Raw genomic sequence first — 9,121 nt, 5'->3', positions numbered from 1 at the left:
CAACAAGCAGCTTCTTTTGCCCGTCCATAAATGCATCCAGATAAAAAAAGAGTAATTTCCATTATTATGTGATCTGTTTCTGTGAGGCAGCTAGACATCGACAAGATTGGAACTTGATGAGCTTTAAAAAGTGTTCATTTAAAAGAATATTTACATTAACAAGAACAGTAAGAGATGACGAGATTTGCACTTCCTGGTGGAAAAAGAGGGTATTTCTGATCTAGAATCAAGAATCAACAGATAATAAATCATTTTTGCACAGTCATATGGTTCAGTAGATGCGATTCTCCAGTCTTCAGTGTCACAGGATCAAGTAATAATAATTACATGTATGCACTAATGACATTGGAATTTTCTAGAACAACCTAGGCTCAATGGAACGTACCTGTGCTACACCAGAGGCAGTAAAACCCACATAACTTTTATTACTTTTCACTCAAAAGTACGATTTACAGGTACATTTTTTGATTAACAAAGGCTGACTTTCACGCAGTTAGCTGCAGAATTGTATGCTATGACTTCAAAACAATTTTAACATCCCGCACTATTTGAAAACTGACACTTTTGAGCGCTTCTGGACATTTCACTTTGAAACTGCTGTGAAAGCATGCAGTAAGGTACATAATTAAGGGGTTGCAGAAATGTTTGCAGCGGCACGTATTTATTGATGAGGTTGTTTTAGAAAGCAAGCGAGTGAGAGACTCAATCAAATGCAATTTAAAGTTTATTAAAATCTAGTCAAAGCAATACATAGTTTCCGTTCTTGAAATTTAGTGGTTTATATTTAGTTTAACATCATTCACTCCCAAAAAATGTGTTCAATCACACTGATTCATTAGGGAGCAAAATGCCACTGTCTGTTTCTCAGTGGCTTCCAGAATGTACTTAAAGCTCCCTATTTTCACGCACACTTATTTTGTACTTAATACACTAAAAATCATTCTTTAGTACCTCTTAAGATAAAAGGATCAACTGAGTGTACTCAACTGCACTATTTTGAGACACCATGAACATTAACAAAAATGTGCTTTCAACATTGAGTCGACCTTTAAGTTTATCTTAAACGAATCATTTTTGGTGTACTAAGTACAAAATAAGTGTGTGAAAATAGATAACTTTAAGCACATGCAAGTGTACAATCTTTACCGAATAAAGTTTGAGCGGAGCATGAACATTAAGAGAAGAAGAAAATTATGGACGTTTTGAGAAACTGCGCTGAAATGTGACTTCTCCTTGCAATAATTATCATAATTAAAAAAAAAATAAAATCTTAAGAATTGGCTCAGTTTTAAATACAACCCACCAGGCATCACCTCCCTTTGTTAGACTCTTATACATTAACACGGTGTGTCCAATTTCTCAAAAAATATTAAAACAACAGAAGGTTTTTTTTTTTTTTTTTCGTACTGGAATTTTACACTCGCTCTGAATTTTCAGCTTAGACTAAACAAACAGCAGAAGCCTCGCAGCAGCCATAAGATACTTCACTGAAAGACACCCCACCAGAGAACCAAACAGGATTTTCCACATGGGACCTAAAAGAGATTATTTTAGCATCTAGCTTATTCAGCACTCTCCAAATCGTTTTTTTTAACCCTTAACTGCGTGGAGCCGATCGATATGATATAGGCCCACATGGCTAGTATGCGTAAATATGTAAATAGCCCATCTTAAATTCCTCGCGTTCAAGGGCTCATGAAAGATCATGGGGTCAGATCTTTGTTAATTCTGCAAGACTAAACATGCCGTTTGCTGAAGAGCGTGCAGAAGGCAACTTAAGAAAGAAGACGATGAAGCTGGAATCATTTGCATTTATTCTGGTGAATAAGAGTCAGTTACATATTTTTTAAAAATTACACGCTTTCAGGATTTCAGTAAAGCAGTGTCTTGAGGCTGTCAACAGCAAGGCTGAACAAGACAGCTAAATGACCCAAAAGGTTGGAGGAGGCGCTAAACACGGCCCAGCCAAGTTTGTGCAGTAATGTGAGGAGCTGAATGCCAGGATGGCAGTTCGGGAACGGCTAGAGCTGACAGTGTATATAAAGTTAGCCAGCTTTTGGACCGAGCAATCAAACAGGAACAAAAGTAAAGCTCGGAAGCAAAAAAAAGGAGGGGAAAAAAAAGGACCTTAGGGATGAAGCAAGCAGAGGAAAGTTGCAAAAACTCAGAAGTTAAAGCTGAGCAATGATCCTTTGAAAAAGAGTGGAGGACGAAGATCAAGAAAGAAAAGAAATCACAAAGTCAGAGACGCACTGCATAAACCCCAAAAAAAAGGAAGTTACTGGATGAAAAGAAATGGTAGGTTGACAAACTATAAAAGAGCGTGTTAGACCTTGAGAAAATATACTGGGATTTTTAAGGTGAGCGAGTCTGAATGTCTACGGCTGCATGATAAAGAGGCTTTAATGGAAAGAGGCTTGACATAAACACAGCTTTGATGAGACGCTGCAGGTTTAGACCCTCACACCTGTTCTGAGAAGACCTGGCACTGCTTCAGTCGGTGCTTTGGTGTCTTGCTCCATCTTGTGGTTCAAAGGGTGCAGCCTGTTTCAATCTTCTAAATAAGACCATGTACTAAAGCACACCGCCTGCAGAAAATACCAACAGTTCAGTTTATTTTGAAAATTCAATTTGACTATTTAATTGTATTCCTCACTAAAATGACCACTGTGTACCAAATACGCTAATGTTTTAATTTGTCACAGAAGATATGCGTAAGAGTTGGATTAGAATAAATGAGACATCTGATTTATTACTTCTTCTTGTTTTTTTTTCATTGTCTGTGGTTGTGTCATGTCACACGCCTGTCAGATTCCTGTCTGATTCATTTGGACGAATCGTTTTGTTTCAGTGAAACATAATTCACTGACTCATTTGAGTCACCATATGCATCATCGTAAAAATGCATCCATAGTGATTGTATTTATTGTAAACCAATTACTAACATGTTAAAGTTGTCGTCCTCATTTAGATCCATTAAGTCTACTATTTCACAAGAAAAAGTATATTTTTATGTAATACCTTATTGTAGTGTTTAAATCAAGGCAACAGAAACTAAATCAACACATAATGCTAAAATTTAAAGTTATTATTTTGGTTCTGATGCCTTGATTTAAGTATACATCAATTTGAAAAATGAACACTGAATATGGGCACAGTTACTGAACTTTGCAGATTACCAAATATTGGGATGTCAACAAGTCAATAAATCTATGCAAGCACAACCATGCATTCAAATACAACAAAAATATGACAATAAGAAAAATATTTTTATTCCGCTTTTAAATGCTTTGTAATTTTACATTACTATAACTGTTCAAAAATCAAACGCATAAAAATCCCTATAACAGCACAACGATTCGAAAGCGCTTCGCGAATCATTTCGATCGAATCAACAGAACCGACTCGCTCGTGATTCGCGGATCCGCCACTTCCTGTAGCTGCCTCTTCCTGTAGCGCCGCCTCAAACAAAACAAGCGACTTCTCATAAAACCGAGAAGGAGGCCGCCGAGAAGATAATCTACCACCGCGGACGCGTACACTACTCCTCCGTTAATCAAGACGGGGTGTGTTTTCACACAAGCGCGGAGGCTGTGAGCTGGGAGTTACGGCGATGATGGCGTCCAGCTACAGCGCGAAGGAGGAGGACGGTCACCACTCCGGGTCCGTGGGGCTCGGCGGAGCGGCCATCCGGACCAGGAAGCCCGACAACACGGCCTTCAAACAGCAGCGGCTACCGGCCTGGCAGCCCATCCTGACCGCGGGCACCGTGCTGCCCGCCTTCTTCATCATCGGCCTCATCTTCATCCCCATAGGGATCGGCCTCTACGTGACGTCCAACAACATCAAGGAGTTCGAGGTCGGAGCCTGTTGGTCTTTAGTGTCTTTTTACTAACACACACGTCTGCTGTGTGTGTGTGTGTGTGTGTGTGTGTGTGTGTGTGTGTGTGTGTGTGTGTGTGTGTGTGTGTGTTACGTAACCCCGTGTTGAACGTGTTTCTCTGCTTCACAGATCGACTACACCGGAACTGACATGTCCAGCCCGTGTTTTAACTGCTCTCAAAGCTTCAGCTGGAACAGCACGAATCCCTGCAAATGTGTGCTGTTCTTCTCTCTAGACCAGCCCTTCGAAGTGAGTGTGTGTGTGTGTGTGTGTGTGTGTGTGTGACCCGAGCATTGTGTCGCATTCCTGGTGAAGGAAAGTAAATACTCTGTGGTTTAGTCACGCTCGTGATTCTCCAGACCCACGTGACTTAACCCCGTAAAGCTTGACTTACGACCAAACAGTCTTTTTATTTAAAGCAATCGTTTTATTGAACCTTCAGAGTCACTTGTAGTATACAGGTGAGAAATAAAACAGAGCTTTATGGATATTGATTGCTCTCTGCTGTTCGTTATTGTAAAAATGTGATGAAACCATGGTAGTTTTTCCGTGTAGTTTCGCCTGATTACTTATATTTGTGATATGAGGAGACGGCAGGCCGAGAAACTTAAGTCCCAGAGTAATACGATTTTAAACACGCACGTATTATAAGTGCAGATGTTCTCAGTTTACTTTAGAAAGGATGTTTGATTGGAGATGACCGTGCCAGTTCTTGAGTCTAGCTTTATATCCTCAGAGTAATGTCTTCATGTACTATGGACTCTCAAACTTCTACCAAAACCATCGGCGCTATGTGAAGTCCAGAGATGACAGCCAGCTTAACGGAGACGAGCGCTCACTTAAGGTACTGTCTGCCTGTCTATAATCTGACTCTATCTATCTGTCTATCTAACTCTCAGTCTGTTAGTTCATCAGTTCATTCAGTGTTTCTATCTATCCATCCATCCATCCATCCTACTATTGTTTGTTCACGTTCTCTCTGCCTTTCTGTCTGTTGTATCACTCTATCCTCTATTGCTCCCTGGTTCTACAATCTGTCCTTCTATACATTGTTCATTCATGCGTTCTATCTATCTATCTATTTATCTATCTATCTGTCTATACCATTTTATCGTTTTATCATTCTAATATTCTATCTATGTATCGTTTTATCTATAATTCTAATGTTTTGTTTTGTCTATCATTTTATGTATCGTTCTAATGTATCTATCTATCATTCTATTGTTCTATCTGTGCATTGTTTTATCATTCTATCTGTCTATCTATCAATGTATCGTTTTATCTTTGTATCATCTGTCATTCTCTCATTCTGATCTATTATTCTATTATTAGTTCTATGGACTGTTCTGTTGTTCTCTACTGTTATATTGTTCATTTGTTTGTACCTTCAGTAGTCTGTCTGACGAAATGTATCCATAATACTGGATAGATTCAGATATTCATAATATATATATATATATATATATATATATATATATATATATATATATATATATATATATATATATATATATATATTGTCTACAAAACTTTCTCATCCAAGCAATGCCCCTTTCAAGACAGCGATACAAGAAGCAGCAGGAATAGAAGGCATTTTGTTAGACTGCCTGCTGTATATCCCCACGCGCACCCAAAATCATCAAACCTGAAAACATCAGTGTGTTATTGATTGATTGACAGCTGTAGTGTTAATGGTGAAGCAAATGGACACTAAATAGTTGGGCTGATTTCGAGCCGGGCTGTCTGACTCGAATCCGACAGCATAGCATGCTCCGCCAACGAGAAAACATGTCAACATGTCCGTGTGACAGCGGGCTCGTGCAATAAGACATCTCGACACCTATTATAGTGGAGCCCTGTCAGTCACCGGCAGCCATCGCCACGCGTCTAATGAACGTTACACTGGCTGCCACCTGTGGGGTTTCTCTTTTTGTGAAGTTACAATAGGCCTCGTGCATCCGAGCACAAGAAGTGCTTCATTCTTGATTTGATGCGTGTTATTAATTGAAGCTCAAAGCGCTTGCGTTATATTGCAGGAGCCAAGCAAAGAATGTGAGCCGCACCGCACTAATGATAACAAGCCTATAGCCCGTGTGGAGCCATTGCTAACAGCATGTTTAATGGTAAGACCCGGCTCTCAATGCTTACCATAGTAAGACTGTTTCCACAAGAGGTTTAATATCGCTGGTCCCTTTCTCTCTTCGCTTCAGACACACTGGATCTGTTTTACATTGATCCCAATGGAACGAAAACAGAAATTCCTTTGATCAAAAAAGGGATTGCGTGGTGGACGGATAAGCACGTGAAGTTCAGGAACCCCGGTGGAAGCAACCCAAACCTCACCGCTGTTTTCATAGGTAGAATAAATATTACTTGCGTAGAGGATTGTGTGCGCTCTAGGCTTTCTCCCCACGTCTCTAACTAAAGCTCTCCTCGTCCTCCAGACACAGCGAAGCCGATCAACTGGCGCAAGCCCGTTTACGAGCTGGACGTTGACCTGGAAAACAACGGCTTCATAAATGAGGATTTCATCGTGTGGATGCGCACAGCCGCTCTCCCCACCTTCAGGAAGCTCTACCGGATCATCCAGAAGAAGAGCAACATGACACCCACCCTTCCCAGAGGAAACTACAGCCTGGAAGTCTCCTACAGTATCCTCGCACTGCGTGCCTTGAAAACATAAAATGCATTTCAGGTTCTACGCAAAATGCTTTTGTTTTGTCACATTCTGAACTTATACAAATATAGCGACTATTTAAAAAAATATTGAATAATGCATATGTATAAAAATGTGTTAAATTAAAAAAAAAAGCGAGGGGCTGTGAAGTATATTCTACTGTTCAAAAGTTCAGGGTCAGAACTATTTTTCTTTAAAAAGAAATTAATACTTACATTAAAGTGATCAAAAGTGGCAGTAAAGACCATTTTTACGTTACAAAAGATTTCAGGTTTTTTTTTTTACTTTCTCAAAATTTCTGCAAAAATATGATGCAGCTGTTGTAAAGTGAATAATAAAAAGTACCAGATCAGCTGTTGTAATGATAAAAACAAAACAAATACAATTTAAAATGTATTAAAATGGAAACATTTATTAAACATTAATTTGATTAAAAAAAAAAAAAAAAACACTTGATGAGAATAAGAAACTTGTTATATTAAATCTTACTGGCCACTGAATGTATAATCATAATAAAAAAATAATAATTTTAGGTAAATAAAATTTCACACAAAAGTCAACAATAAAGTCAAAATATAATTAAAACGGTCAAGCCATGTTGACCACAGACATCTTTATTAAATCTTCCTTTATTTAATATTTGATCTTTATGAAACTATTTTAAAATTAACAGGAACTCCATGAACAATAACCAGTGATAACCCAAACTGTGGTTTGATTTGTTTCAATAAGTTGAAGTTTCCTTTCTTTTTTTTTTACTATCAGTTATTTTCGGAAGTGAAAAAAATAAATAAAAATTGTGCAGTTCTAAAACTCGATTTACAGAGTATACATTCAATATATAGAATATGTCTAATCATTACATTTAAAGGCTTGGTACAAAAATACTAATCGCTCACCTCGCGTCGTTCCAGACGTGTCAGACGTCAGATATTATTTCCTCAACCCCTCGCTCCTCAGACTACCCCGTGCGCAGCTTTGAGGGCCGGAAGCGAATGATCCTCAGCACCATCTCCTGGATGGGAGGAAAACCCCTTCCTGGGCATCGCCTACATAACCGTGGGCTCCATCTGCTTCTTCCTCGGCGTAGTGCTCCTCTTCATTCATCACAAATACGGAAACCGCAACAACAGCTCCGATATTCCCAATTAAGCTCGCGGAGCGCGTGCCACCTGTCGGCGTTTCAGAGGTGCAGGAGCATTTGACCACTTGATGTTTTCCTTTTATTTATTACTACCCGAGATGCTGTGTCCACTTACAAAGTTTCTTTTTTTTTTTTTTTTTTTTATTTGGATGTTTTCTGATGATGGCTGGTGGTTCGTTTCAAGCATGTTTTGGCCGTCGATATGCACGTACGTCTGAGGTTAGCGCGATAGTCAACGAGCAGCCGAAATAAAGACCCAAGTTGTATAAAGTACAGTAAATGAATGTATATTTTTTACCTTCGGCCAAAAGTAATGTTTAAACGGGACTGCTTTTAACAGTTTGATGTACAAAGAATAATTTGACTTTCCCTCGAGGTTCATAAAGGCGAATGCTGGGGCTCTGTTTACTTTCAAATGTCTTCGTAGTGCCAGGTTACGGTAGGGGTCAGTGACAACTACCGTTAAATTTTAAGGACCGTTCAAGTCGTCTTTTTGTGTGTTTGTTTCCTGGAGATGCTTGTGCTTTTTTAAAGAAGCTTTGCTGTGTGTAATTCATGGCTTGCGAGGACCAAACGTTTCGTTCTTTGTCTATTTAATTGAAACCGTCTTGGGCTCATTTTGGCTGTCGCGTCTTTAAGTGTTTCAGCATGTCTGCGTCTAACAAATAAGCACTTTAGAAAGTGACAAGCCATACATTTTTTTTTTTTTTTGGCCAGTTTTTAGAAGTGTGTGTGAGTTTTATTGTTGGGTGAATAAAGCGCCTATTGGCTGAATATACTGAGAGTTTCTCGTGATTGTGTGTTGAAGTGTCAAGTGCTCTACCAAAGACAACACTGTAGACAAAACAACATGTTGAAAAGTGTTACTTTCCTGGATTGAATTGCTGTTTCCCATTTAGATGGAACGTGTTAAGTCTCATCTTTTAATTTTAATGAAAAAAGTGTATGTAATAGCATAGAGGTTCGAAACTACATCAATATTTTTCTTAAAAAAAAAAAGTAGTATGCAGGTTTAAAAAAAAAAGCGGTGAATGCAGGTTTGACAGTGAATGAGTGCCCGCCGGAAAAGAACAACAACCCACAAGTAATCCACTCTTATTACTCTTAATATCTTAAAGCTTTTCACTTGTAAGGTGATAAATTGGTAGATTGGAGTGGTGTCGGTTACTTGTGGATTATTTTCAGCCGTTTAGACTTCCGACGGCACCCATTCACTGCAGAGGATCCATTGGTGAACAAGTCGTATAACGCTAAACTTCTCCAGATCTAGATGAAGAAACAAACTCATCTACATCTTGGCAGCATTGGTAGGATTTACTTGGGGGAAAAAAAGCTTGGAAACAAAAGGCTGTTCAATTTACAAAAAAATAGCTAAGTGAAAGCCTACCCATAATTATAAGTTAAGTTTATGGAATTC

General features: G+C 38.8%; 1 pseudogene; it reads left to right on the top strand.

Annotated features, from left to right (window-relative positions):
• Nucleotides 1-3,407: 3,407 nt before the first annotated feature.
• On the top strand, nucleotides 3,408-8,478 carry LOC122325313 (annotated as a pseudogene).
• Nucleotides 8,479-9,121: the final 643 nt, after the last annotated feature.

Source organism: Puntigrus tetrazona, chromosome 20 (genome assembly GCF_018831695.1).
Source record: "Puntigrus tetrazona isolate hp1 chromosome 20, ASM1883169v1, whole genome shotgun sequence".
Classification (NCBI taxonomy): Eukaryota; Metazoa; Chordata; class Actinopteri; order Cypriniformes; family Cyprinidae; genus Puntigrus; species Puntigrus tetrazona.
Note: the sequence above shows the minus strand (reverse complement) of the source record. Positions and strands in the feature narration are given on the sequence as shown.